Source organism: Macaca mulatta, chromosome 15, assembly GCF_049350105.2.
Source record: "Macaca mulatta isolate MMU2019108-1 chromosome 15, T2T-MMU8v2.0, whole genome shotgun sequence".
Taxonomy (NCBI): domain Eukaryota; kingdom Metazoa; phylum Chordata; class Mammalia; order Primates; family Cercopithecidae; genus Macaca; species Macaca mulatta.
The window spans coordinates 62,881,054-62,908,729 of NC_133420.1; the positions used below are offsets into that span (position 1 = coordinate 62,881,054).

The following is a 27,676-nucleotide window of genomic DNA, read 5'->3' on the forward strand; positions in this document are numbered from 1 at the left end:
ATGTGGGAAATCCTCAACTATTTACATGAAAATAAATATCCTTATTTATTTCGAGGGAATAGAAATTTGCACAAAGATTATGTCCAAGGAAATTCATCTAGCATTTTTTTCTGAGAGAAAGGAAAAAGAAAAAGGAAACTTGAACATCCAAAAATAGGAGAATGGCTAAAGTATGAAACTTGTATACAATGAAATATGGCATACTCATTACAGACTATATTATAAAAGAATATGTGATGACGGTGGTAAATACTCCTGATGTATAAAAAGAAGTTAATAACACAGTATATGTGATGTGACTCTGTTTTTTAAATAGACTTTGTTTTTTAGAGCAGTGCTAGATTCACAGCAAAGTGAGCATAAGGTGCAAAGAGTTCCTGTACATCCCACATGCCTGCACATGCACAGCCTCCCCTGCCACCAGAGTAATGCATTTGTTACAATCAATGACCCTACATCAACACATCATAATCACCCAAAGTCCATAGTTCGTGTTAGGGTTCCCTCTTGATGTTGTACATTATATGGGTTTGGACAATGTATAATGATATATATCCATCATAAGAATATCAGAGTAGTTTCACTGCCCTAAAAGTCCTCTGTGTTCTGCCTATTCAACCTTCTCTCTCTCTCTCCTGGCAACCACTGAGCTTTTTACTCTCTCCATAGTTTTGCCTTTTCCGGAATGTCATGCAATATGTACCTGTTCACACTGGCTTCTTTCACTCTGTAGCATGCATTGAAATTTCTTCCATGTCATCTCATGGCTTGATAGCGCATTTCGTTTTAGCACTGAGTAACATTCCATTATACATTGTCCAAACTCATACGGCAGGGTGGAGCCCAGCCACCCCCTGGACACATGCACCATGGTTTATTTATCCATTCACCTACCAAATGGTATCTTGGCTGCTTCCAAGTTTTGAAAATTAGGAATAAAGCTGCTATAAACATCCAAGTGAAGGTGTCTTTGTAGACAAAGTAAAATTTCAATTTTTCAGTTACTTTGTTTTGGGCATACACCAAGGAGCGTGCCTGCTGAGTCATATGGTAAGAGTATGCTTCGTTTTTTGAAAAACCGTCAAATTGTCTTCCACAGTGGCCGTACCATTTTGCTTTCCCACCAGCAATGAATGCGAGTCCCTGTTGCTCCACATTGCCTGCTCTCCTTGTAAATCTCCATGACAGGACACAAATCTGAGATATTATCTGGCATGTCTCCTTGTCTCCCCGGCACCCCCTTTCACCTCACAACCATCATTCCCCATGAGAGCATCTCATGCTCCACTCCGCTCCCACCACTACCCCTAGGGGTAGTTGTCAGAAAGGACCAAAGAACAGAAGTCCCAAGTTCGGAGGTTTTCAGTTCAGGATCCACAGTCTAGGTGTAGGATGAACAAAGTAGGAGGGGACATGACCCACTAGAGTCAGTTATCCCCTGCCCACCCGGACTAGATAAAAGGCACCCAGGCCTGGGGAGGAGGAGAAGTCTGCAGATGAAGCTGCAGCTCAGTTGCTGGTGTGGGATAGCCCTGAACTCTGCCATCTACCCTTGGGGACAAATCTCACAGGAGGGGAGAAGACGCTAGAAGCCCCCAGATAAGTGTGGAGCTGCCGTGACACAGAGCTCCTGTGCCTACACCTAGTGCTGCCAAGGAAGCAGTCACTGGAGAATACGTGAGTGACATGGTTCATCTAGACATGAGAGGCTCAGGGTAGCCCCCATCCCTCCAGTTTCCTGAAGCCCAGAACTATATGGAAGGACATTCAGGACATTCTCAAGACTCCCGAATGGGACGCTGAAGTTGTCTGGAAGAGGTCATGGGCCAGGGAGAGGTTCATGGCTAGGACAGCCCTCCCAAGAAGGGCATGGGCAGATGCGGCCGCACCCAGTGGGTTTCCAGCCCAAAGGTGCCACTCCTGCCCAGGCCAGAAGGGAAGAGGCAGAGCCACACGGTCCCTTCCTCATCTCTCAGTGTCAACCCAGAAGGTGGTATGGAGAGAACACCCTGAAAGGCGAAGCAAACCTGAGTGTGACAGTGCTCAGCTGAGAGCATTGAGAAGTTCCTGAATAATTATGATGTCAGTAAGAAATTGCTAGATTGATTTCTCTGCATCAGGCAGAACAGGAGCACAGGATAGAAGGAAAGCCCAGCTACAGAGAAAGTCAAGTTACATTTGGGTGCATCTGCTTTGAACTACAAAATTCCTTCCCATGGACTCCACATGCCTACACACTCATCAGCTGGAAGACCTGGCCTTGAAATGTACACAGGGATGGAAAGATTCCCAATTATTTTAATATTCTGTGTTTTTGCTGAATTACCAGGACCCCCTTGGTAACTGGTTTCTCTGAAGTCTCCAGGAATCATGTCAGGACAGAGACCAGCCTGACTGTCTAATATTAGGCCACAGGAGTGGATTTGGTTGCCTCCTCTCCCCAGGCCAACTCCTAGAAAGTTGGAAGATTTCTAGAAGGGTTGTCTAGGCTTAACCCCTCTCTAAACAGCAGCATCCCTCCCACCACCCACCCATCACTCTAACAACACACATCCCATAATAAGTAATGGGGAGCATCAGCAAGAGAAGCCAGAGGCACAAACTTACAAATGTGCCTTTCATCCCAATTCAGAGATGCGTGCCCTCCAAGGTCTCGACAGTGATCTTCTGGGACCACATATGACCAACCTCACACCATCATGGTCAGCGGGCTCCAACCAGGGAGGCTTTAGAGCCATTGGGATCATTTGCAAAGCCCGGTCTTAGGAGAGAAGGCAAATACCAACACTGCATAGAATTATACATGTGCAGACGGTGAGCAATCCCAGATCGGACCACTCGATTCTCTCCAGTCTCAAAAGAAGGTACACAGTGTCCTGAGATGAAAAGAGAACACAAAATAACAACAGTAAAGCTGTCTTACATTGAGAACTTGTACTCCCAGCTCTATGCAAGTTAATCTGTGCATTTTTAGCATTTCATTCTTACAACAACCTATGAGTAGGTACTTCCATTATCACTAAGTGCCCGAATATCCTGGTTTGCCAGGATGGCCCTGGTCCATGCCTATTGTCCAATAGTGCCAACTTTCACTCTCAATAGTGTCCCCATCTGGATGACTTTAACAGTCACCCTGTTATTATCCCCTTTTGTAGGTGAAGGGACAGAGGCTCAGAGAAGTTAGGTGACCTCCCCTATGTCACACAGCTGGGATGTGGTGGGGCTGAGACTTGGGTGAAGTCTGTCTGACTCCAGGGAGAGCAGACTCTGGAGAGTGCAGGCTGGTAGTGAGGTGCAGTAAAGAAGGGTGCAGCCAGACAGGGGAGGCAGGGGTGACATTACCTCCCCTTTCAGCTTTACGTTCCCAATGTTCCTGCATAGACATGTATCCCCTTTTGTAAATTTCCCCCTAAAAATTAAAGCCAGTACAGTTTGTGATTGGGATCTTCTCACAGACAAAGACAGTGAGCATTAGAGGAACAGAAGGGACACAGTCCAAGGTGTGTGGAGCTCAGGGACTGTCAGCTCTGAGACTGTGTGAAGGAAACCACCTCCCCCAGCCTGCTCAGGCAGCCTCTGGCCAGGTGCTCTAGAGCCCTGTGTGTCTGCAGCCGCTTCTGCACCTGCCGTTGGTAGGGGGCTGGCAGAGATGCAGCAGAAAGGGCCCCGCGGGAGTGCCTGCAGCCTGGGGGCTGTTCTCTTCCACTCTCCCTCTCTGAGCAACATCTCCTCCTCTGTGAAATGGGCCTGGTAATCCATGACCTACCTGCTTCCTGGAGTTCTGCAAAAGGGAACTAAAAGGAAAAGCTGTGTCTAGGGGCATTTTCTAAAAGCCCAAGCCACACGAGCCAACCAAGCCATCAGCATCCCTCTACCCAATGAACACTGCCCAGGCCCTGTGATGTGGTCACCAGGGCCCACATGTCCAGAGCAGGCTCAGCTCAGCTGTGGGGTGAGCAGCAAACAGGGCTCATTTGGCTTGGCGTGATATGTTCTCCTGTTAATAGGAAGATTCCCAACCCATTCTTTTTTTAAACTTCCCTTATAGGAGGTGTTTTTTATTTAACTTTCAAGTAAATTTAAATGTAGTTCCCACCTGGGAGGAAAAGAAAACTGTAGCACTCAGCTCATGGTGTATTGATCATGTTTCAGGCCAGACATTCCAGCCTCCAACATGGAAAGAGGAAGTGAAGCTGAAAGGAAGGCATTGACAGGGGTCCCCATGGCGCAGGAACAAGGGTATGATCCCACTTTCAGCCCCTCCACTGGAAGGTGACCCCTCCCAGCTGAGACAATGCACACACAAGTGGCCAAACCTCCTCTGGAAAATAAACCCTTCCTCCAGGAACACCCTCTCCCCTTGCACCCTCTCCAACAGGAGGCAGCATGGCAATTTCCAGAGGAATGCTTACTTTGAAATGACAGTAGGACAGAGTGGGGGCCTCTGGGCCACTGCTGGGATGACCCCATGAGACCTCTCTGCTGAGGCGAGATCCCATAGTTTCTATAAACAGCATGTGAGGCTTGGCAATAAATGGAACTGGGTTCGGAATCCAAACACCCAAATCTGGAATGTAAAATCTATATGACTTAACCTCTAAGCCTCAGTTTCCCCATCCGTAAAATGGGACCATTAAACCATGCTCTGACCACATCCCAGAATGACGAAGCCTCTCCAATCCATGAACTGGTGGGGAAACTGAATCCCATAGGAAGGGGTTTCATGATTCACCTACCCACCAGCCTAGTGCTTTCTCCTTTATCCGTTCCCCTCTTTTCATACTCTCAAAAAAGATGCTCTGTTACTTTGTCGCCAGAACACCATTCTTGTCATATCTGGAGTTTGATTCAAATTAATTCAGACAGAAGGTCTTTGGAGCTATTTCGTCCCCAATGAAGGATGCCCAATTCCTGCCCTCCCCACTCACAGATTCCACACAGCCTCTCAGGTGTCAGTCCACGCAGGGTCACCCCTTCTCACCCACGAGCCATCTGAGTTCACACTTGGCAAGAATTCCTACACCACTGCAAGGGCATGGCTCAAAAGAAGCCCAGTGCTTTTCTCAACTCACCTTCTCAAAAGTGCACCCTTATCCCCACAAAGAAGCCAGGAGAGCAAGGTGATGCCTCCAAAGGATGCCATTTACAGACACCCCTTAGCAGTGACAAGAGCAGGGCAATGACCTTCATAGGAATCCCTCGTAGTCACATTTCAGCCCTGGCCCGCGACAGGCTCCACTGACTCCTGGACATAAATTACTTGTTCATTATCAGGCCCCGACTTGGGGAAGGATGTCGGCAGCTTGATTGTGTCTGGTGTGGCGGCAGGCATTCTCAGGCTGGGCTGCCACTGTCCATGGTGCTGCTTTGCATGGGCCGGCGCTGCCGTCCTCCTCACCGGGCAGGCTCAGGACGTGAGCCACCCACCAGCTTCGTGTTTCACTTAGGGAGCCCTAGAGTCTTGGGTGCTGGGTGGCAGAGAGAATACACAAGTGCTCACAACAGGGTGGCCAGTGGAAATTCAGCACCAATGTCAAGCTGCAGAGTTTGACTTAATACTTAGAGCCACCACTTAGAGAGCCTTTGCTATAAGCCAGGTACTGGGCTAAGTAATTTTACATTAGTTGGGATCCTTTGGTTGCAAGTGACAGAAACCCAACTCCAACCAGCTAACCCAAAAGGGAAATGTTGTGGGCAGTCCCTCAAACAGTGAAACCACAGGAAGAACAGAAATGACGCTGGACCATGAGATAACTGGAACCAGGGATTCAAGTGCAATCCAGTGTCTCTCTCCTCTCTGCTTCTTTCCAGATTGTTCTTTTCTTTTTTTTTTTCTTTTTATATTTTTAGACCGAGTCTCACTCTATCACCCAGACTGGAGTGCAGTGGCGCAATCTCAGCTCACTGCAACCTCCACCTCCTGGGTTCAAGCTATTCTCATGCCTCTGCCTTCCAAGTAGCTGGGATTACAGGTGTGTGCCACCACGACTGGCAATTTTTTGTATTTTTAGTAGAGACAGTGTTTCACCATGTTGGCCAGGCTAGTCTTGAACTCCTGACCTTAGGTAATCCGCCCACCTCAGCCTCCCAAGGTGCTGGGATTGCATGCATGAGCCACCACACCTAACTCCAGTTGTTCTTTTCTGATGAGTCAGCTGTACCCCACTCAGGCAAGACCAGAACCCCATGTGCAGGCAACTTCAAGCTTACATCTTTTATCTTTACAACAGAGAGGGGAGAGCCCTTCTTTCTCCAGCTACAGTATAAAATCCCAAGGACAGACTCCGATTGGCTGCATTGAGTCATGTGCTCTGGCCAGGGAAGTGCCGTGTCGTGACCTGCAGCCCTGAGAACACCCGGGAGCCCTTCTTGGGAGAAGGGAAACGCTCAACTGGGCAGAAAAATCATAAAGTTCATGCAGATGTTGCACACATTATCTCATTATTCCTCATAACCATCCTGTGAAATAGGCACTATTATAATTCCCATTTTGCAGGTAAGGAAACTGAGACTCAGAAAGGTTAAATTATCTGCCCACTGTCATCCAGTTAGAAAGTGGCAGGGCCAGGGGTCAAATCCAGGTCAGCTGGACCCCAGAGCCCAGGCTCTTTGCCTCCACTCATGAACATAGACTTGGCAACTTGAAGGAGACACTGGAAAATCTTCCCAGTCTTAAAAAAGCTGAGGGATCTGAGCTGAGGGTTTGGCTCCTAGACAAGGAGACATGGTGGGGATGGGGCAGAGTTGGCGGAGCATTAGCAGAGTCCTCGGTCCACAGGCCTGGTCTGTGGCTTCTGGGTTGGGTCTCTTCTTTTTGCCATGAAGGGATGGTTAGGGCAGAGATCAAACCAGAAGAGAAGGTCCAAGCAATAGCCCAGGCGAGCTCAGGAGCTTGTATGAGCTCCTCCACCTTGATGGGGGTTTGCTCCATTGAAAAGCACTTCTCTCCGTTGCATGCCGTTCTCCTGCTAGAGGCTTTATGCATAGAATAAGAGGTCTTCTTGAGAGGTAGCCTGAGAGGCAAACAGGAGAAAGCAGCCCTGTATCTGGCCACATGTGCCAGAAGGGGAAAAGCTGCAACACTGCCCTACGCCACCCCTCACCCCTGCCAAAGCACACACAGCAACAAGAGGCTATGAGAGCAGGGCAGAGCCATTCGTCATTTTGGCCATGACTTTTTTAGAGATCATTTTCCCCCACCATCCCTCTCTCACCACATCTCTTCTTTATCAGCTGTTTCGTGGAGTCAGCACTTTACACAATCCCAGAGTGGGGATCAAGCAGGACTAAAGCTCCCATTTCATAGAGGAGCAAATTAAGGCCCAGAGAGGGTATAACTTTCCCAAGGACACACAGCTAGTGTGTGATTTTAATATTTTTGTCATCGACATCAACATCTTCTCTTCCCCAGACAAAATAACAATAGTTTAGTAAAACACATAGCAATATTTACTCAATCTCTGTATAATTGTGCTGGCATCTTTCCCCAGGTGGGGGCTGGGGTGCAGCAGGGGCCCCTCGGGGCTGCCTTTAGTTGTCTGGGACACACAGGGAAGTCTCAAGTGAAACTAGTTACCAGGGAGGAGCAGCTCCCCCGGGCACTGACTCTGAGGGGAACATGCAGACCTGAACCTACCAGTGTCCAAGCCAGGAGGACTGAGGCAAAAACCACAGAGGCAGCCTTGTCACCATGCAGATGGGGACACGGAGGCCCAGTGGAGGGGGTTTGCCTGTGTGCATTCCATATGGGCTTGCATGTGGTGCTCCTCAGCTCTTTCTGGGGGGTCCCTCTGCATCCAGAGAAGCCTTCCCTGATCTCCCTGCCAGAATGGATGCCACCTTCCTCAGAGCCTCCCTGCAGCCTCCTTACCAGCACCACATGTTATTCAATGCCTGATGCCTCACTCTCCCTCTGCCAGCCCAAGAACCACTAGAGGGCAGGATGTGGCTGAGTCTTGTCTGCTTCTCCCCTCAGGGTAGACAACAGTTGCTTAATAAGAATTCGAGGTGGCTGGTGTGGTGGCTCAAGCCTGTAATCCCAGAACTTTGGAAGGCCAAGTTGGGCAGATCACGAGGTCAAGAGATCAAGACCATCCTGGCCAACATGGTAAAATCTCATCTCAACCAAAAAATACAAAAATTAGTCAGGTGTGGTGGTGTGCTCCTGCAGTCCCAACTAATTGGGAGGCTGAGGCAGGAGAATTGCTTGAACCTGGGAGGCAGAGGTTTCAGTGAGCTGAGATCGCACCACTCCAGCCTGGTGACAGAGCAAGACTCCATCTAAAAAAAAAAAAAGAATTTGAGGAACTGGAGCACCTCTGGATCAAGCTGCCCGTGCTGGGGGATCCCTTCCAGCTCTAGGAAGGTTACCCTCCGGAGTAAAGAATCCCTGGAATCCTGGCTTCAGAGCAGAACTAATGCAGAAAAACCTACCAATGCCTGGGATGCCCAGGGGTCACCAGGGCCTCAGCTTCCAGCAGCACTGCAGCCAGGACTATGCCTGGCCATCATTCTGCAAGACGGACACCTCTGCCCAGAAAGCACTTCAGGGCAGCGAGGGCCAAGGGACTGTCTAATCCCACCACATCCTCATCCCTAAGCAGATAAAGCTGTCAGCCCCTCTTCTACAGCCACATCTAATTCCCAGGAGCCAAGCCCAGTGCTTGGCACACAAAAAGGGCTCTGCCAAACTTGCTGAATAAATAAATAAATAAATGTACCAAAGGACAGCTGAATTGGTCAGGAAGGAAATCTAACATTTATTGAATACTACCTTTGATAAGCTATGAGTGCTCCCCGTAGCTTACCTCACTTAATACACAACTGCCATCGTCATAAAGAAAGCCAACCAAAGCTCAGAGAGAAGAGGTGACGTGCCCAGTGTCACATCTGACCACAGATGGGGCTGTCCAGTTCCCTTGGAGGCTACAAGGAGAATGTCCTGAGGACAGGAAGTAACTCTCTTGTTCACCACTCTCTCTCAGTGCCCAGCACAGGGCCTGGCTGAGAGAAGATGCCCAGCTGTCCTGTGAGGTTGTGGCTGGAGCCATGTTGTCCCCTGGTTGGTAGCAGGGGGCCATTCTCAGTGGCAGGGAAGAGACTGAAGCAGGCATGTCCCAGGCTTGGTCCCAGGGCCAGGAGGTCTCCTGAGGCAGAGCCCCTCCCCAAGGGCTGCTCCTGCCTCCCCCTCGCTGGCCCTCGTAGGAAGCACCCTGTGTTGCTGGCAAAGGGCTTCCGCAGCCAGAGTCCCTGGGCCAAGCAAACCCCGAGGTCCCCAAACTTTCCACTTCCATAAAGTGCTCTGATCTTGTCAAATTGCTACCAGAGGAGTCATAGCTGAGTGAGCACTTGCCAGGTTCCCGCAGCTCTCCCGAGAGCTGTCACCGTCCTCATCCATCATAATTGAAGCAGTCCACCTGCTCCGGGCCCATCTTTCAACTGCAATGATGGCTGAGATGCGATAGATGTGTCTTGTCATCACCTTGACTTTTTTTGGAGAATGCAAAGGTCAGTGGGGCTCCTGGGGTGGGTGAAGGTGCTATGGGCCCACCTTAGTGCAAGCCTTGACCTCAGGGTGGAGGGCTGAGTGCCGCTCCCACTGAGTGCCAGTCCTCACAGTGGCCATCGGCTTTGTCAGGGCCAGAGGAGAACTAGAGCCTCCCTTTACCCCAAGACCCTAGGTGCCCACACCTGCCTACCATCTTGTTCTGCAGATAGACTCCAGAGGGGCAAGGGAGTTTGGGAGGCACTGGCTTCCATGACACCCAGACCTGGCTGGCCCTAAGATACAAACTTTTACATGTGCCTCCTCGCAGCCCATACCCGGGGCCACAAGCCTTGGATTTGCTTGTCAGGCAACAGAAATAGTTGTCACTGGTTTTCTGCCCTCAGGTCCATAAATTCAAGCAATGAGTATGATCAGGTGCAGAAACACAGACTTCAGGCTGCACTGCCTCTAGGACTCCAGCCCCAGATGGGCCAGCAGAGTCACTTTCCTGAGCAGAGCTCTGCCCGTTCATGGTCCTCCTGCTCAGAGGCTGCCCAGGGCTCCCTCTGCACGCAGAAGAAAGACCAAACTGCTTGGCCTGGCACTCAAGGCCCTGGGCAATGTGCACCAAAGAAGCAGGCAGCTTGAGGAGCAGTAGGTGCTCCAAAAAGAATCAATGCCCACCTCATTTAAGAAAGAAGTTCATTTTGTATCCCAGAGACGCCCAAGATACAAAGCAATGTCAAGGGAAGAATGAGCTCGGCGTCTCCAGAGACTTCAAGTGCAGCTGGATTATCTCCAGGAAGGCTGCTGCTGGGGCTCTAGAATGAGCTCAGCATTCTGAGGGAGAGGGAGGGGTTGAAGTGGGCAGTGCTGTACATCCCTCCAGCCATGAGTTCTCTGTCACTCCCGCTTCAGCCTTACCTGGCACTGTGACCACCTCCAGCCTTTGCTCATGCTGTTTCTTCAGTCTTCAGTGCCCTGTCTTGCCTTGCCATCTGAAGGCCCCCTACTCAACTATCCTTTGATCCAACAACACATTTTCCAGCTCCCACTCTGTGCTGGGGATATGGAGATTATTAAAACATGGTCCCTGTTCCCAAAACCCCAACCAGCTGTCTCCCTCCTCCCACCTGCCAGGCTGCTGAGCACAGCCAGACAGCATCAGGCGACTGTGCAGGCCAGAGCGCTGCTCATTCTACCCACCCCTCCCACTTGGAACCAAGGGATCCTCTTGTGCCTGTGCTCAGGGGTGTGAGCAGGCACGGGGGTTCTGGATGGCAGTGGGGAGGAGCATGGGGCAGCACAGGCCGCAGTTTAGGGGGACTCTGCCTGGGAGAACCACAGAGCCCCATAGTCCCAGTTCTATACGGGGCCACTTCCCGACCCCAGAATGTCCTGGGGCCAGGCCCCTAGTCTCAGTCCATAGTTCAGTGATTTCACCCAAATACCAGTTTATTCTCCTCAGATCTGAGTCACGGTCCCTTGCTTTATCCCAAGAGGTCAGCCCCTAACAGGCAGGGGAATCGGGGCCCTGTAGCTCATCTGTGTTGAGATATATGCACTTGCACTCTGAGCTCTAATGCCATAATCATCTTGGAAACGTGAGAACCTTCCCTCAATAAGGGGATGTTCACCTGAGCAAATATATTCTCCTCATTGGTGCCACATCTTATGCACTCCTGCCTACCAAAGAAGGGTTCTGGGACCCCAAGGAGGTGCCCATAGAGTGGGCAGAGGGAGGGGCAGAATGGGAGAGGCTGGCACAATGGTCCCCTTCCCTCCTCCCAACCATGGTGAGAATCACTTACAGCACAGCCCGGAAGAGCGCTTCTGCCTCTAGGAGCCCCAGAAGAGACCAGATCAGAGCTGTGCACCTGCCCCTTTGTGGGAGGGGTAGGGAAGCTGCAGTTACCAGCTACCATACCTGTCGGGGGAGCTCAGGATCCATGCAACGGAAGGCTTCTTAGCTGATCCCCCTTGGAGTGGGCACTGCAGGTCTGAGCAGAGATTCCCAAAGCAAGGACTGGAGACAAAAAAAAAGATACATGGATGAGAGGGTAGCTCGGGGTAGGAATATCTTCTGCTCTCTACCCTCTTTCTCCCTATTGACACAATCAACAGACGTCAGTGTTCAGTGAATCTGTCATAAAAATGGTTCAGTGGCATCTGTCATTTTTCTTAAGATGTAAACTCCCCATCCTAAAAGAAGAAGGCTCCATGTTTACTCCATCTCATCCATTGAAAAAACAGCAGGACAAGGGCAGTGCCACAGCTGCCTGACCTTGGGCTGGCCGGAGCCCCCTCTGATGGCACGTGCTGTAGTGAACAGGGGCTCCAGGATTGAAAAGGCGGCCCAAGGTCCAGTTTGACGGATCCTGCTGGTGCTTAGTTAGTGTCCCCATGTCTGCCTCTTTTCCCCATTAGCCTGTGAACTCACTGAGAGCAGAGTGAGGCTTGGTCACCTTTATTTCTCCAGCATCTAGCACTAAGCGTATTAGATATTTTAGGCACAATTTCATGATAGTAGTTATACCTTAATTTTGTATAGTACTGTGCTTTTAAAAGCACATTCCTATCAAGCACCTCATCTTACCCTTAAATCTCCCCTTTTGTAGTAGTGGGCCAAATATTATCCCCATTTGGTGGATGAAGAAACTGAGGTTCCATGAGGTTCAGTTAAATGCCCACACTCTCCCATGCCACCCCACCTAGAAGCACACAGCTAATCCATAGCAGCATCTGACCAGGCCCCTGCTCTGCATCTTTTTCCAGCGGTAAATTCTGCCACACCAAGATCACCCAGCTGCAGCTAGGAATCTTTGAGAAACACCAAGACATGGGAAAGTTGCCTGACAACTGTGTCCTGGCAAATGTTATTCTGGTTTGTTTTAAAGGAAAATAAGGAAGATGGTGCAAACTAGGGACCAGTGACCTTGACATCAACACAGTCAAGACTGATGGTTGTGAGCAGCAAGGGACAGACATCAGTAGAAGGTGGCAGGGCCTGAGTGAGACCTTGGCATCCACATTTGCCAAAGTCAAATGCCCATAGACAATTACAATCAACCATGAAAATCTGTAACCAGGAAGTAGAATTTAATGCAGCGGTGTAGAAACCTTTGGTTTCTGTGAGTCCCCTGGTTCTTTCCCTCCCTGCCTGCCAAGTGCTCAATGGTTGCCTTAGCCAACTTCTTTCAGCCACCTCTATCTCTCTCTCTCTCTCTCTCTCTGTGTGTGTGTGTGTGTGTGTGTGTGTGTGTGCGTGTGTGTGTGTGTTTGTAAAATGCTCTAAATTACCCAGTGCCAGCCGCTGCATCCAGGGTTCAGGTCCTGTTTCTTAATGATGATGGATGGCTTTGAAGATGCAGTGGATCAATAGGGTCTGAATTCCTAAACTCTTGACAAGAGCTGGAGAGAACACACATCTCAATGCCCACCCACAGAAGCAGACGGGAGTCCTGCCCCTCACAGTCCTACTTCTTCTATGGTCAGGTAAACCAAAGATGGGGCCTCGTGGGGTCACTCCAGGAGAGGGTTCGCCATCTTAGGTCCACTGTGTGGCAGACGGTTGCCCCATGCATTCAACAAACGTTCAACCATCTTATCCGGAAAGGGTTGTGCTTGGTGTTAGGGCAAGGGAGACGGAAAGAGGTAGGAGATGGTGAGGCCTGGCCCCTGTCCTAATGGAACTCAGCACCGTGAAGGAGACCCCACCATACAGAATGACCCTGGTCCAGGGTAAGACAATCGCCTGCCGCTGTGTGCTGCTGTGAGCTGGGGGTTACCGCCGGCTCTCAACATGCACCCTCTCATTTGGTCCTCAGCAGACCCTGGAGGAACTTGCTGCTGTCATCCCCAGAAGGAGAGGCCAGTGAGGTCATCTGGCTGCAGAACTGGTGAGGCAGAAGCAGAATTTGGGCCTGGCATCCTCACCCAACACAGATGGATAAAGCTTCAGACCAGAGGGAAATTACCTGGGCCTGGAGGGAGGGGGGTGGAATCAGGGAAGGTGAGGCTTGTGGGCTAGACCCCGGGGGACAAGAAGGATTTGGAGAAAAAGAGAGAGAGAGAGAAACAGTCTAAGTAGACCCCATACCTGAAGCAAGGGCAGGGGGCAGGCAGGAGAGGTTCAGGAAATGGAGAGAGGCCACTCAAGAGAGGGACTAGTGGAGGATGAAGCTGGAAAGGCGGTTCAGGGTCAAATGAGGCAAGACCAGGGAGGGGAAGGGGATTTTCCTGAGTGGGGAAGAGGGAGCCACAGAAGGTAAGATCTCTGTGCGAGACAGTCACCACCAGGGCAGTGAGCCCAAAAGAGCAGCCTGCAGGTTGCGTCAATCACGAGACTGAATCAAAGAGCGAGGCCAGGCACGGGAGGGATGGAGAGGCCCGGCCTGTGTGCCCTGGCGCCTGGGCACCCCGCGTGGCCCCGCAGGTGCCACGGGAGGAGGAAGGAGGCCGGGAGGAGGCAGCCGGCTCCCCTCCACAGGTAAGTGATTGGATTAAGAGGCCTGTCTGACAGGATGTCCGTTCAGCCGCGGAGGCTAATCAACTTCCCCATCCTGTCTGCTAATAAATCCTGCTCCGGGGACCACTCCGCCTGATGATCTGTCCTCGGGGACCGGCGCAGCCTTCTCCTGGAGAACATCCCGCAGTCTATTAAGGCGGCCGCCGCGCGCTGTCAGGCCTCCGTCCCGGGGAGTCTTGGGAGGTGCCCATCACCCAGGTGCGCCCGCCGGGACCCCAGTCTTTGTGCGGCCACCGCGGGGGCTGACAGCCATCCCGCTCCGAGGGGCCCGGACCCCCCAGTCCTGGCCGCTCCGGGCTGCCTCAGGCTCTGCGTGCATAAATTAGCAGGCGGTGATTGTGAGATCTATAATATCTATAGAGAAGATGTATAAATAAATTAAAGCTTTAATTATTTTCTTGGATTCGCTGTCGCTCAAGAGAGCTAGTGGAAAGCTGTCGGGGAAGGGCGGAAGGCCTGATTCTCTGAAGCCTTTCTAGTTTTTTTAGCTGCAGTGATTTTTTTTTTCTCTTTTCTTCCTTCTGCTCCCCCAACGCTCAAAAGGCAAGAGTTGGGGCGGGGAGACAGTGAAACAATGTCCTTTGTTGCTCAAGATAAAAAGTACATGCCTTTGATTTGCTTCCAAAACAGCGTGCCCCCACCCCCCCATCTCCCACCCCCACCCCAACACATGCCCACCCACCAGCAGCTTTCTTTTCTGTGAACACTGTCTATAGGCAGAGTTCAATCCCACATTTTCATCAGTTCTAGAAGAACCTCCAAGGGCGTTATTAAATATGTGAAATACGCCAGAAATATTCAAGCAATCCCCATCTGGCCCTGGGAGGGAGGAAGAAAGGACTGGGAAAGTAATAAAGTGTGTTTATTTTTTAATCTAGATGACATGTTTTACATCATTAAAAAGGACAATTATTTTTAAAATTCAGCCTGCACGCTTCGACGGTTCGAGAGGTCTGCCGCCCCAGAATCCATCAGAACCTCACTCCACAGCCAGGCCTGGGTCCACCCTCGAGGCCAAGTTACATTTTAAAACATTCAAAACCATGGAGGCAATCGTGAGTCCTTTAGAAAGGCCTCATCTCTAAGGAGCAGGAAGGGAGGGGCCGTCTTATTACTGAGTCACCTTTCCCTGGAAAAGAGGGTTTCTGATCCCAAGACTCCGAGGATCCTAAGTTCAGGCAGAGTTTCAAAGACTGGTGGAAGTTAGATGGAGTTTGAAATGGCTGAGACTTCACCAAACCAGTATCTCTGAAACAAAACAGCAGTTGTCTCACTACGAAAACCCTGCTGATTGCTCTCCAGACTTGGAGTTCCTCCCTTTGGGCTGCCACAGGTCCAGGGCCACAGCCTAGTGAGGGAAGCAGCCAGGAAAATGGCCAAGCCCAACACCCAACAGCCAGTTCCTAAAACGGTTTCTCATCCTCATCCCTTTTCTCTCTCTGCCCTGGACACATGCCAGGAGGTCAGTGTACTAAAGTGTGGGTCTCTTCAAAAGCATGCATCCCTTTTCACTCAGCAAGTGGATTTCTAGGAATGCAATCCTAGAAGTAATCAGAAAAAAATTATGCAAAGATTAGTCTCAAGTATGTTCACCGCAGCATCATTTATGTTTGGTCAAATCATATGAAATTGCCATTTTTTAAGTCAAGAACAGTCAAATGTTAGAAATTTTATGTTGTTCAGTTTAATAAAATTAAAACATTAAAAATACTTTTGGCCAGGTGAGGTGGCCCATGCCTGTAGTCCCAGTGCTTTGGGAGGCTAAGGTGGGAGGACTGCTTGATCCTAGGAGTTCAAAACCAACTTGGGCAACATGGTGAGACCTTGTCTCTACAAAAAAAAAAGAAAAAAAGAAAAAAAGAAAAAGCTTAGAAAATTAGTTGGGCATGGTGTTACACACCTGTGATCCCAGCTACTTGGGAGGTGGAGCCAGGAGGATTGCTTGAGCTGTGTTTGCACCACCACACTCCAGCCTGGGCAACAGAGTGAGACTCTGTCTCAAGAAAAAAAAGAAAAGAGAAGAAGAAGAAAGAAGGCTGGGTGCGGTGGCTCGCACCTGTAATCCCAGCACTTTGGGAGGCCAACGTGGGCAGATCACTTGAGCTCAGGACTTCAAGACCAACTCGGGCAACATGACAAAACTCCATCTCTAAAATTATAATTATATATATACACATATGTGTATATATGTATATATATGTGTGTATATATATATGAAATAAAGAAATATCTATATTTCCAATAATAAGGGGTGGTTGCTCCATTTCAGCACCTGCTGGAATACCATATGGCTTTTGGAAATAACCTTGCAGAAGTACATTTAATAGAAAAATAGTTTAGAATTATATTAAATGAAAAATAATGTGTACAGTCTGATCTCTTTTCTTTAAAAATGAAAAAGACATATGCAGGGATAATGATGGACCCCAAGATGTTGAAAACGGTTTTCTCTTGATATTAGGATTGTACATGAGTTTTATTTTCTTCTTTTTGTTTATCTTTATTTTCTGGCTCTTATAACAAATGCACACTACTTGTATAATAATAAATGTAAGCAATAAAAGCTTTTTTTAAATAACAAAGTGTGGGGCTCCAAGTTGACTCTGCAATGCTGACCAAAGCTGACGAGAGGAGACTGCAGCCCTCACCTGGCCTCTACGGCTCTGTGGCTGGCTACAGTCATGACCAGGATCCTGGGACAGGGGTAACAGAGGGCTGGCACTGAGTAGTCCTCTTGGGCCAGGTCATCTGGGCTACTGCTAACCCCACAGGAGCTCCCTGGCTGCCCAGGGTCTGGCCTCAGAGTAGAAGCAAGAGGGGTAGAAAGCACATAGACAAGGATGTTTTTCACTTGAAGAAAAGCAGGATTTCTCACATCTGAATGTGGCTCCAGAGAAAGGCAGAGTGTAACCCAAGGATCAGTCCCAGATCCACCATGGGTTCACCAAGCCTCCAGTCCTCCGTCTTAATGGGGCCAGATAATATTTGGGCCATACACTGAGGTGTTTTCCTCCATATTTCCTTATAACGTTTTCTCTTGCCTCACTCAAAGTGCGCAATAGGCAATCAAGTTGTTTTAGCAGAATCAGAGAGATTTAAAAGAACAACAAAAAAAGGAATCAGATGAAAGGACTGGGAACAATGCATCATTTGTCAGAGTCAGGTTTTGTTTTTTTGTTTTTTTTTTTTTTCACCTAAAAGAAATTTAAAACCTGCTGGGCTGGGAGAGAGAACCATGTCAGAGGTGGGATGATGGAGAAGCCCTGAACCCTGCCCTTCCCTAGGCGTAGGCCAGAGTTACAGGGATGACAAAAATCTCAGGTGGATTTGGAGAATCTTCAAGTGGGAGAGTGCTGGGCCTCTTCCCCAGGGGAGCCCACAGAGGATCAAGCCTGGCAGAGTTCGCAAGTGCCAAGGGTAGTGTGGGAGGGACAGAGTAGAAACGGCTGTGTGTGGTGTACCTGAGCAGAGAGGGCCTTAGGAGCCCTGTGGCTTCCTGTCGTGGAAGAGAGCAGCTGGATTCTCCCATGCCCCTTAGCAGCCTCTAAAGTGGGTGAGATTGCTCTTACCTCTGGAGAAGTATGCTTTGAGAATGAGGGATGGTGGAGCGGCAGTCTGGGTCTCAAAGGCTGACAGCACAGATGAGTGTCTTCCAAAACACAGGCAGCCCCAGCTCTCTTTTGCCAAGGCACCGAGTGAACTCCCACCCAAAATTTAGACACAAATTCTGGCAGATGAAGAGTGAGGGGAAGAGAGAACCCAAAGTAACTGAGATCACTTGGAATTCTCTGAGATGGCCCTCCTGCAGTGCAGCTGAATGACTCCGAAGAAAACAGTAAGTACAGGGCTGGACGCAGTGGCTCATGCCTGTAATCCCAATACTTTGGGAAGCTGAGGTGAGCAGATCACTTAAGGCCAGGAGCTTGAGACCAGCCTGGCCAACATGGTGAAACCTCGTTTCTACTAAAAACACAAAAATTAGCTGCACATGGCGGCACATGCCTATAATCCCAGCTACTTTGGAGACTAAGGCACAAAAATTGCTTAAACCGGGAGGCAGAGGTTGCAGTGAGCTGAGATCGCGCCACTGCACTCCAGCCTGGGTGACAGAGCGAGATTCTGTCTCAAAAAAACAATTAAAAATAAGGCTGGGCGTGGTGGCTCACGCCTGTAATCCCAGCACTTTGGGAGGCCAAGGCAGGCGGATCACGAGGTCAGGAGATCAAGACCATCCTGGCTAACATGGTGAAACCCCATCTCTACTAAAAATACAAAAAATTAGCCAGGCACAGTGGCATGTGCCTGTAATCCCAGCTAATCAGGAGGCGGAGACAGGATAACCACTTGAACCTGGGAGGCAGAGGTTGCAGTGAGCTGAGATCACGCCACTGCACTCCAACCTGGGTGACAGAGCAAGACTCCATCACAAAAAAAAAAAAAAAAAAAAAAAAAAAAAAAAAATTAAAATTAAATATAAGTCCAGGTAGAAAAAGATAAAATTGTCTTTCTTGCAAACATTGCAAAAGTGTGTGACCTGAGATTGGGTGAAAGGATGGTAAGGTCCCACCAAACAGCACATTCTATGGGTGTCTGCTCAGGTGTTCAGGCAGCCAATAGGCCAGAACGGCCAGGGTGGACAGATGGGGAAGGCAGGCAGACTTGGACTCGGAAGAACCCTTAGAGACTATTGTGTCCAACCTTTTGGCTAAACAGGTGGGGAAACTGAGGCAGGGGGAACAGGGAGGTGCTTATGGACAAACGTAAACCCATGTAGCACCAGATGCAGGATCCAGCTCTTTCTCTCGTCCAGGCGCTGCAAAGTGGCCACAAGACCAACAGAGCAGAGTGGGGTGGATGCACGTGCACTGCACAGCTGAGAGCCATCCCTGGGGTTGGGCTGGGCTGGCAGACCGTACTCCAGTCCAGGCTGCTCTCAGAGTCTAGCCCCTGGGTTGGGGATCCAGGTGCTCACATGCACACAGAGCCAGCTCATCCCCAGCCACAGTTTCCTGTTAATAATTGCACTAACTGTCTCCACACCCGTCAGCACTAATCTTCCGCACAGCCTGCCAGGGCCTGATTTATCAGTATGGAGGGCACGCTCTTAAAGGGTCACAGCCCACCGCGGATCTCCAGCTCCTTTAGCAATAAGTGGCAGAACATATTTTCTCTGCTAACACTACTGTATGTTAGAGAATAGATTATTTTAAGAATCAAGACTAAATTGAAACAAGGCAGGCTTGAATTTTTCCCCCAGAACCATAGGAGAGGGTCATCTATCAGTGTGACGCAGTGGACAAAGTACTAGAGAGTGACTCCAAAGCCCAGGGCTGGCGTTTCCGTCTAGTACTTACTGGCCCAAGTGACCTTGGGTAAGTCATTTACCCTCATCAAACCTCAGCCTCCTCAACAATACAGTGGGAGTGGGGGCATAGTCCTCTGTCTAGTGCTTCAGAGTCCTAGAAATCTATCAGGGAAACACGAACCCACCGATGGGAGAATGGGGAAATACACACATACATATGGCCTTAAACATAGAAAAAACTGCTCAACTCCAAACATAGGAACTTATTTAGAGGATTTCCTGTAATGCCAGCACCTTGGGAGGCTGAGGCAGGAGGATTGCTTGAACCCGGGAGAACAAGACCAGCCTGGGCAACAAAGCAGGACCTCATCTTTGTCTTTACTAAAAATCCAAAAAAAATCAGTCGGGTGGGGTAGTAAACTCCTGTGATCCCAGCTAATTGGAAGCTGAGATGGGAGGATCACTTGAGCCCGGGAGGCTGAGGCTGCAGGGAGCCATGATCATGCCACTGCACTCCAGCCTGGGTGACACAGGGTCTCACTCTGTCACCCAGGCTGGAGTGCAGTGGCTCGATCTCAGCTCACTGCAACCTCCGCCTCCTGGGTTCAAGTGATTCTCATGCCTCAGCCTTCCGAGTAGCTGGGACTACAGGCATGTGCCATGACACCCAGCTAATGTTTTGCATTTTTAATAGAGATGGGGTTTCATCATGTTGGCCAGGTTGGTCTCGAACTCCTAGCCTCGGCCTCCCAAAGAGCTAGGATTATAGGCATCAGCCACCTTGCCCCACCAAAACCCTGTCTCAAATTATACATATATATATATTTATGGAATTTGTCTGGAGGAAATAATTAACTTCGTGAACAAAGATGTAAAAATTTTAGGAATTTTATTCCAGATTCTGCTTGTAATAGTGAAAAAAAAAAAAAAAAGGAAACAAACCAAATATCTGATCATTAGGGGCTGGTTAAAGTGTGACACAACCATTTGATGGAATATTGTATATGCAGTTAAACACATAGGTTCACAAAACCATTAGTAACACAAAATTATTTGCTGTTAGGTTTTCTAAAAAGAAGGCTACAAAATAGTACGCAGGGTAAAATCTATGGAGAAAAATTAGAAAGAAATACTCCAAAATATTGACAATGGAGCAACGAGATTGACAACTGAGCAATGGGATTGTAAATGTTTTTTATCTTCTTCTTTTTGCTTATATGCATCTTCTACATGCTCTATGGTAGCCATTACATTTTTAAGTTATTTAGGACAATAATAACTATTCTTTCTCTGTCCCCAGGATGAGAGTGATAAGCAAACTGGAGGAGCTAAAGAAATCAGACTACATAGTGGATCATAATGTCACTGCCCACCCACGGGCCCTGCCTCTGTTCTGTGTCCCATGTGCGTGTCTGTGACTCTGCCAGACCTGATCATGCCCTGTTTTCTCTTACAGCTATGTACATGCCCATCTCTCTTGGAGAGGTTGCTGAAGGTGGGGACCACCACGTCTTGTCATCATCACCCAGTCAGAGCTTGTCCCAGAATGGGACCCACTGAATATCTGTTGAATTACCCTGAATGGCCATCCCCTAAAGCTAGACTGCTTTGGAGGCCCCTCCCTGCCTGCCGGGTACCTCTGGAGGGGTCCGTTAACTTGTTGGGGCCAGACCCACAAGCCCTGCTCTCAGCACCGTTCCTCCTGGAAGGCCACCCACAGCTTGCTGCTCCAGGAAAACCGGAACTGCAACCCCTCCTCTGTGGGCAGTGGGTGTACAAAGGCTTTCCTGAATACGCGTTCCCTGGAACCTCTTAACCCAGGACTTAGGTCAAGGATTCTCAGCCCGCTATAGACAAGGAAACAGAGGCTCTGAGAACTGGAATAACCTGCCCACAGTAGAACCACTGAGAAAGAGAGGCTCTGCTCCCAGACCCACGTCCAGTGCTCTGACCCCATGCTCACAGCATGCTGCTTAGCTCAGAGCAGCAGAAACCCAGACCCAAGCAGATATTCTGAAACCTGCAGGCAGTGATGGCTTTGGTCTCTAGCACCACCATTCACTAGCTATTGTTAAAGCAAACTAAATATGGCCTGAGAAGAACTCCATCCTTCTTTTCTGACATGGAGTCTCACTCTATCGCTCAGGCTGGAGTGCAGCGGCACAATCTCAGCTCACTGCAACCTCTGCTTCCTGGGTTCAAGCAATTCTCCTGCCTCAGCTTCCCGAGTAGCTGGGATGACAGGCACGCACCATCACGCCTGGCTAATTTTTTACATTTTTGGAAGCAACAGGGTTTCACCATGTTAGCCAGGCTGGTCTCGAACTCCTGACCTCAAGTGGTCTACTCACCTCAGCCTCCCAAAGTGCTAGGATTACAGCTGTGAGCCACCGCCCCCAGCCAGAGCTCCATACTTCTGCATTTGAGTCCTTGTGGACAAACTGTAACCTAGCTTAACAGGCTGACAAGATTGAAAACCTAACTTAGGAGTATGCGCCTGTAACAATAGCTGAGTTTTGGCCAATCCCAGCGGCATACTTCAACCACTCATAGACTGCTGAGTGTTCAAACTGTATTCAAATAAGGCAAACGCCAAACTGTAAGCAATCCAGCTGTTTCTGTACCTCACTTTCGATTTCTGTACGTCACTTCCCTTTTTTTGTCTATCAATTTGTTCTGACCAGGAGACATCCTGGAGTCTCTCTGAATCTGCTGTGATTCATTGCTCAATTAAATTCCTTTACATTTAATTCAGCTGAAGTTTTTAACACTATGTATCCTTGGAAAGTCACTGCCCTCCCAGAGCCTGTTTTCTCATCTGTAAAGTGGTCCTAATAACCTCTGTCTCAGAGGGTTCTTGAGAGGATTACATGTCACAGGGAAGCTCCTTGCACAAGATCTAATTCTGAGTATGCACTTTCTCTCCCTGGTCAGATGAACTTTTGACAAAGGGCTACCTCCAGACACGGCTGCCAGGTTGGGCCTTGTTCTGTTTCTCCGTGGGAATGGCTCTGCCTTCCTGTGCCCTGAGCTCAGCAGGAGCTGCCCAGCAGGTTGGCCGGCAAACAATGCCACAGCCTCCTCTCTCCCTACCTCCACTCCTTACCCAAAAAAGGGCTCCAAATGCCTTCTATAGCTTCTTTCCTGGGCAGAGAGGGAGGGTGGGAGTAATGAGAATAAGAGAGACTGACAGAGTTGGTCTCTGCCATGGGCTTCACTGTGGATACATCACCTTCTATAGTGCACTGAATGATGGCCCTAGTATCAGGGCCTAATTCCCAGATTAGACAGTGCACTTACCTTATACAGCAAAATAGACTCTGCAGGTGCGGTTAAATTGAAAATGAGATAGATGATCTTCGATTATCTGGCGAGGAGGGGAATAAAGACAGTCACAGGTGTCCTCATAAGAGGGAGGTAGAGGGAGATTTAACACAGGCAGAGGAAATGGCAGTGTGGCCACAGAAGCAGAAATTGGAGAGACGTGGCCCCAAGCCAGGAACACAGGCAGCCACCAGGGACTGGAACACGTGAGGAAAGGACTTTCCCTTAGAGCCTGCAGAGGGAGCATGGCCCCACCAGCACCTCCGTTTCCACCCAGTGAGACTGATTTGGGACTTCTGGCCTCCAGAATTACGAGAGAATAAATTCCGGTTGTATGAAGCCACCAGCTGTGTGACCATTTGCTACAGCAGCCACAGGAAACTGATACACTCACCCTCCCTGAGTCCACATAAAAGTTCTGTGATCCAGACTCATACACCCCAAGGACTAAACAAACCTTCCTGTTAAATCATGAAGAAAGGGACTCACTCTGGGTTTACCCACAGTTATTTGACATCAGATGTCACCTTCTGAATGCCAGAGGGCCAGTACAGGATCCAGCACAACTGTGGTGCTCTTGGAGAAGGGTCAGGAAATCCCAAAAGTGCTTCACCAGCCCCAGGACCCTGTGCCTGGCACGGGTTAGCTGTGCTCGTTTATATGCAGGGCAATATGTTTACTTTTGTTTGAGAAAAAAAAAAAGGGCCCTGATTATTTAAAAAAAAAAAAAAAAGAAAAGAAAAGAAAAAAGGGTTTTGGTATGGTCCCAAATAATGCAGTTTTCAGAAATGAAACAGCAGCAGAATTAATTGCAAAAGCTACTGGGCTAGTCTAATGTCTTCCTACATAGACCAAGAAACCAATGCCCAGAGAGGGGAAGGAAGGGACTTACCCAAGGACACACAGCCAGTCAGCCGAGATGAAGCTGCAACTTGAGACTCCCAGCTCCTCCCACCCTGACACACACACAGACACACAGACACACACACTCACTTAGATTACTAGTACTCTTCAGTTTGCTAACTTTCATCCTCAAGGAGTTTGTTGCATTAGTTTCTAAGGGCTGCTGCAACAAATTACCACAAACTGGGTGGCTTAGAACAATATCAATGTATTGACCCATATTTCTGGAGGCCCAAAGTCCAAAATTAAGGTGTCAGCTAGCCATGGTCTCTCTGAGGGCTCCAGGGGAGAAATCCTTCCTTGCCTCTTCTAATTGCTGGTGGTTCCTGGCAATCCCCATCATTCCGGGACTTCTGAGTGCCTTCGCCTGGCCTTCTCCTCGGCGTGTCTCTCTGGGTCTCTGTCTCCTCATCTTATAAGGACACCCATCACTGGATTAGGGCCCACCAGCATGACCTCATCTTTACTTGATTACATCTGCCAAGACTCTGTATTGCATTCACAGGTTCTGGGTGGACAAGTTTTAAGGAGGGATGCTCTTCAACCCAGTATACATCTAGTTATGCTCTTTATCTAGACAGATGAGGATCGGGGGTTCGAAAGCTCAGCAATAGCCTAATAATTAAACATCTGAAGCCCTCTCTCTGTGCCCCTCTCTGTCCTCTGTACAGTAGTAACCTATGGCCAGTTCTTTGGCCCTATCTAGCCTGTGCATTTTTTGCAGGCAAACACTGTGTCCCCAGCCCCCTAACATAGCCCTGACACAAAGGAGGAACTTGGAACCATTTGCTGAACAAACGAATGAAATGAGACATTTGGAAGCACAGCCCAAAGAATGTGATTTCCAGAAATGAAACAGCAGCTGAATGAATTGTAGCAATGTCAGTGCTCACTTCTTATGCTCTTGTAGCCTGCTGCTTTCACAGTGGGCAACTGAGTTGCTGGGAGTCCAGCAAATTTCTGGGGAATCTCCCTGTGGGAGTCAGGAACAAAGCTGGCATTTGGCAACTGGCCAGCAGGGGGCAGGATGGTCTCAGGGACAGAGCCCCAGAGCCTGGAGCTTGGCTCCACTTACCCAGCAAGCAAAGCCTCCCAGAATCAGAGCGTTTCTGATTGCAAGGACTCTGCAACCTACTCTGACTCCTCTTTGTTCTTTTTTTTATTTCCCCCCCTTTTTTTTTTTATTGCTAGATCAGTACCAATGAGTCTTCTTTGAATGGATAAAGAAACTGAGGCCCCGACAGGGGAAGGGACTTGCCCAAGCTCAGAGAGAGTCCGGATCCGTAACTCCAGACCCCATTCCCTGCGCCAGTTCTAGTACTGCCTGCAGGCTTTGGTCTACCTGGGACCAACTCTAAACAAACAAAAAATAAAAGAGCTTGTCAATGCAACTTGGGTCTTTTTAAAGGTCTTTTTGAATCCCTGATTCAACTAAATATACACAATGTATATGCTCTGACCTGGGGATGCCACTTCCAGAAATATATCCTAGATGCACACAAGGATGTTCATTGTGGTGGTGTTGATAGTAGAGAAAAATTGGAAACAACATAAAAATTGGAAACAACCACGACAGGACTGCCTTAATAAATGATGACACAGCCAGGCACAGTGGCTCACACTTTGGGAGGCTGAGGCAGGTGGATCACTTGAGGTTAGGAGTTCAAGACCAGCCTGGCCAACATGGTGAAACCTCATCTCTACTAAAAATACAAAAATTAGCCGGGCATGGTGGCGGGCACCTGTAATCACAGCTACTCAGGAGGCTGAGACAGGAGAATTGCTTGAACCCGGGAGGCCAAGGTTACAGTGAGCCGAGATCATACCATTGCACTCCAGGCTGGGCAACAGAGTGCGACTTCGTCTCAATAAATAAATAAGTAATGACATATCTGTTTTGTGGAATACTGTATAATCATTAAAAATAAATTTTTAGAAGATGTTTATAAAGAAAAATCATGCTAGAAAACTGAGGAAATAATACATATTGTACATTCCTAATATTTTAAAATTCCTTGTGCATATAAAATATAATTTGTGGTTCCAGAGGTACTCACTATTTAGCACTAATTTTCTCTACATGTATTTTTAAAAATTAGACCTTACAATATTAAAATAAATACATTAATTTTAAATTAAATATATACATAGTTTTATACACACACACACATGCTTAGACCTTAGACCTTAGACCTGGGTAAGTGTGGTCCATGCCTTAGCTCTCACAATTCAAAGTGTTCGGCATTTAATAAACACACATAGGCAAATAGTTATTAGGAAGACATAGGCACTTCTGTTCCTTGCGACCTGGTGCTCAGTGCTGCATAGCGTAACCCTAAATATTAACTTGGGACTAACATCATCAAGACCCAGGAAATGTGTCTCCAGCTCTTGCCCTCTGTCTTTGAGACAAAAGGGACTGAAACCCAACGTCACAACATCATGTGGGCTGTGCTGTGGCTGACATCAGAGATGGACGATGCTTCAGAGTACAGGGAAAATTTGAGTAGTGGACGTGCTTAAGCATGTAAGAGAATAGACAAATTAATTTGTCAAAAACTTCCTCTCAGGTCGCATGGAATGCAACATTTTCATACATAACAAGGTATAGTATCCTAGCAGTGCTAACCGTCCATTTCCTTGCTTTTCTTCAGGTTCTAATTCGTGCTTCCAGAGGTACTCGCTAATTAGCAGCATATCTGCAACAGCTGCACCTAACAGCGGAGGAATATTTTGCAATAGCAAACGATTCATTGTACTCTTAAATTTGCCTCTGTGTAGGTCTAGACATAATATGTATGAAGTATATCAGTTCTTTACATTGACAACTATGGACCCTGGACCCTGGCCATTCAAATAGCATAGTTGTGCTATTTTTAATAGCAATGGAAGGTAATCAAATGTTTTTTTAAAAATTTTAATGTCTACTTTACAGAAATAATTTTCATCTAAATTTTTAATATTTACTCATTGTAATTTGAATTTTGCCTTTTGGTCTTAACAGATAATTTTGATCTTTTAGAAGAAAATCTTTCTTAGAAAAAATGATTTAAATATTAAATATTTAAACACACGGTATGTGGAACTCCAATTGTACTCTTGCCCTGGGCCCTTCAAATGTAAGATCTAGGCCTGTGTTTAGAAAACAGATTCTGATAGAAAATACACCAGAATGTCAAAGGAAGTTGACTCTAGATCATTAGATTGCTGTGATTTTTATTTTATTCTTTTGGATTTTTTTCTATTTTTCTAGATTTTCTAGTATTTATCTAGTCAGAAAAAAAATGATAAATATATATTTTCAAGTGTTGCATCAGCCCCCAGCCTCCTCCCGACGTGGAATAACTTTCTACCCTCAATCAGGGTCCTGGGACAGGTCTCTAATTCTGCCCCCATCCCCCTGACCACTCCAGACTTTCAGCAGGAGGGACCCCAGGGGTAGCCCCTCCCTCAGCCCTCACTGAGCACTTCCCCCCTTAGCTGGCACCCCAAGGCCTCAAGGCTTCACAGCTTCCCATAATGAGATTCAGAAAGCTGCCCCTGACTGCTCTGCGGGTCTCACTCTAGACAAACGGTATTCTCAGCCTTGGGTTTCCCACCCTCCCACCCCACCCCCGCGAGCGTTTAACTTAGTGCTGCTTTCAGGACTAGGTAGAAACTGGCTGCCCTCCCTGGAGTCTGTGCTGGCCTCACATCGCCCACAACAGGGTAGAAATGCCCCACCAGCTCACCTTCCAGAAGCCTCCTCTGGAGGCTAATCAGGCACACCGAGTGGGGGAAGGTGCCGTCATGGTTCCACGAACCGGTTCTGAGGCCTGGCAGATGGAATTTCCCCACATGTCCCTTGTGAAAACCCAGCAGTAGGAACAGAGGTGGAGAAGGCAGGACTTTCTCACTGGCTCCCATTCAGGCCCAGAAGTGCCCTGCAAGGAGTGTAACCTGACACCTGGAGCTTCCCCTGCCTATCCCGCCCCAAGCACCACTCCCACCCGTCCCAGTCTGGCAGCGAGTGGCGCTCACCCAGGGAGAGGTTGCATTCCCTTGACAGACCATATATCCAGAAGGAAGCCCTTCCTGCAACTGGGAGAGGGGGACTTGGCCACCTGGGGGACCCTACAGAGTCCCTGAA

At 48.6% G+C, this 27,676-nt stretch overlaps 2 long non-coding RNA genes across 3 annotated transcripts in view; both read right to left on the minus strand.

Moving 5' to 3' along the window:
* Window positions 1-27,429, minus strand: part of LOC144334627 (uncharacterized) — a 32,577-nt gene extending 5,148 nt beyond the window's left edge. Inside the window, exons 1-2 of one of the 2 annotated variants that reach the window (XR_013404692.1) lie at window positions 27,279-27,429; window positions 11,415-11,513 (exon numbers count right to left, since the gene is read on the minus strand). This is a non-coding gene — a long non-coding RNA (uncharacterized LOC144334627). Of the gene's footprint in view, window positions 1-11,414; window positions 11,514-21,671; window positions 21,813-27,278 lie in introns of those variants that run through there. The other variant, XR_013404693.1, reaches the window with a different exon arrangement.
* LOC144334628 (uncharacterized) lies at window positions 8,739-11,397 on the minus strand. The gene is made up of 2 exons (XR_013404694.1): window positions 10,412-11,397; window positions 8,739-9,486 (listed from the first exon to the last, which is right to left on the minus strand). It is a non-coding gene; the product is annotated as an uncharacterized LOC144334628 (long non-coding RNA).
* Window positions 27,430-27,676: the final 247 nt, after the last annotated feature.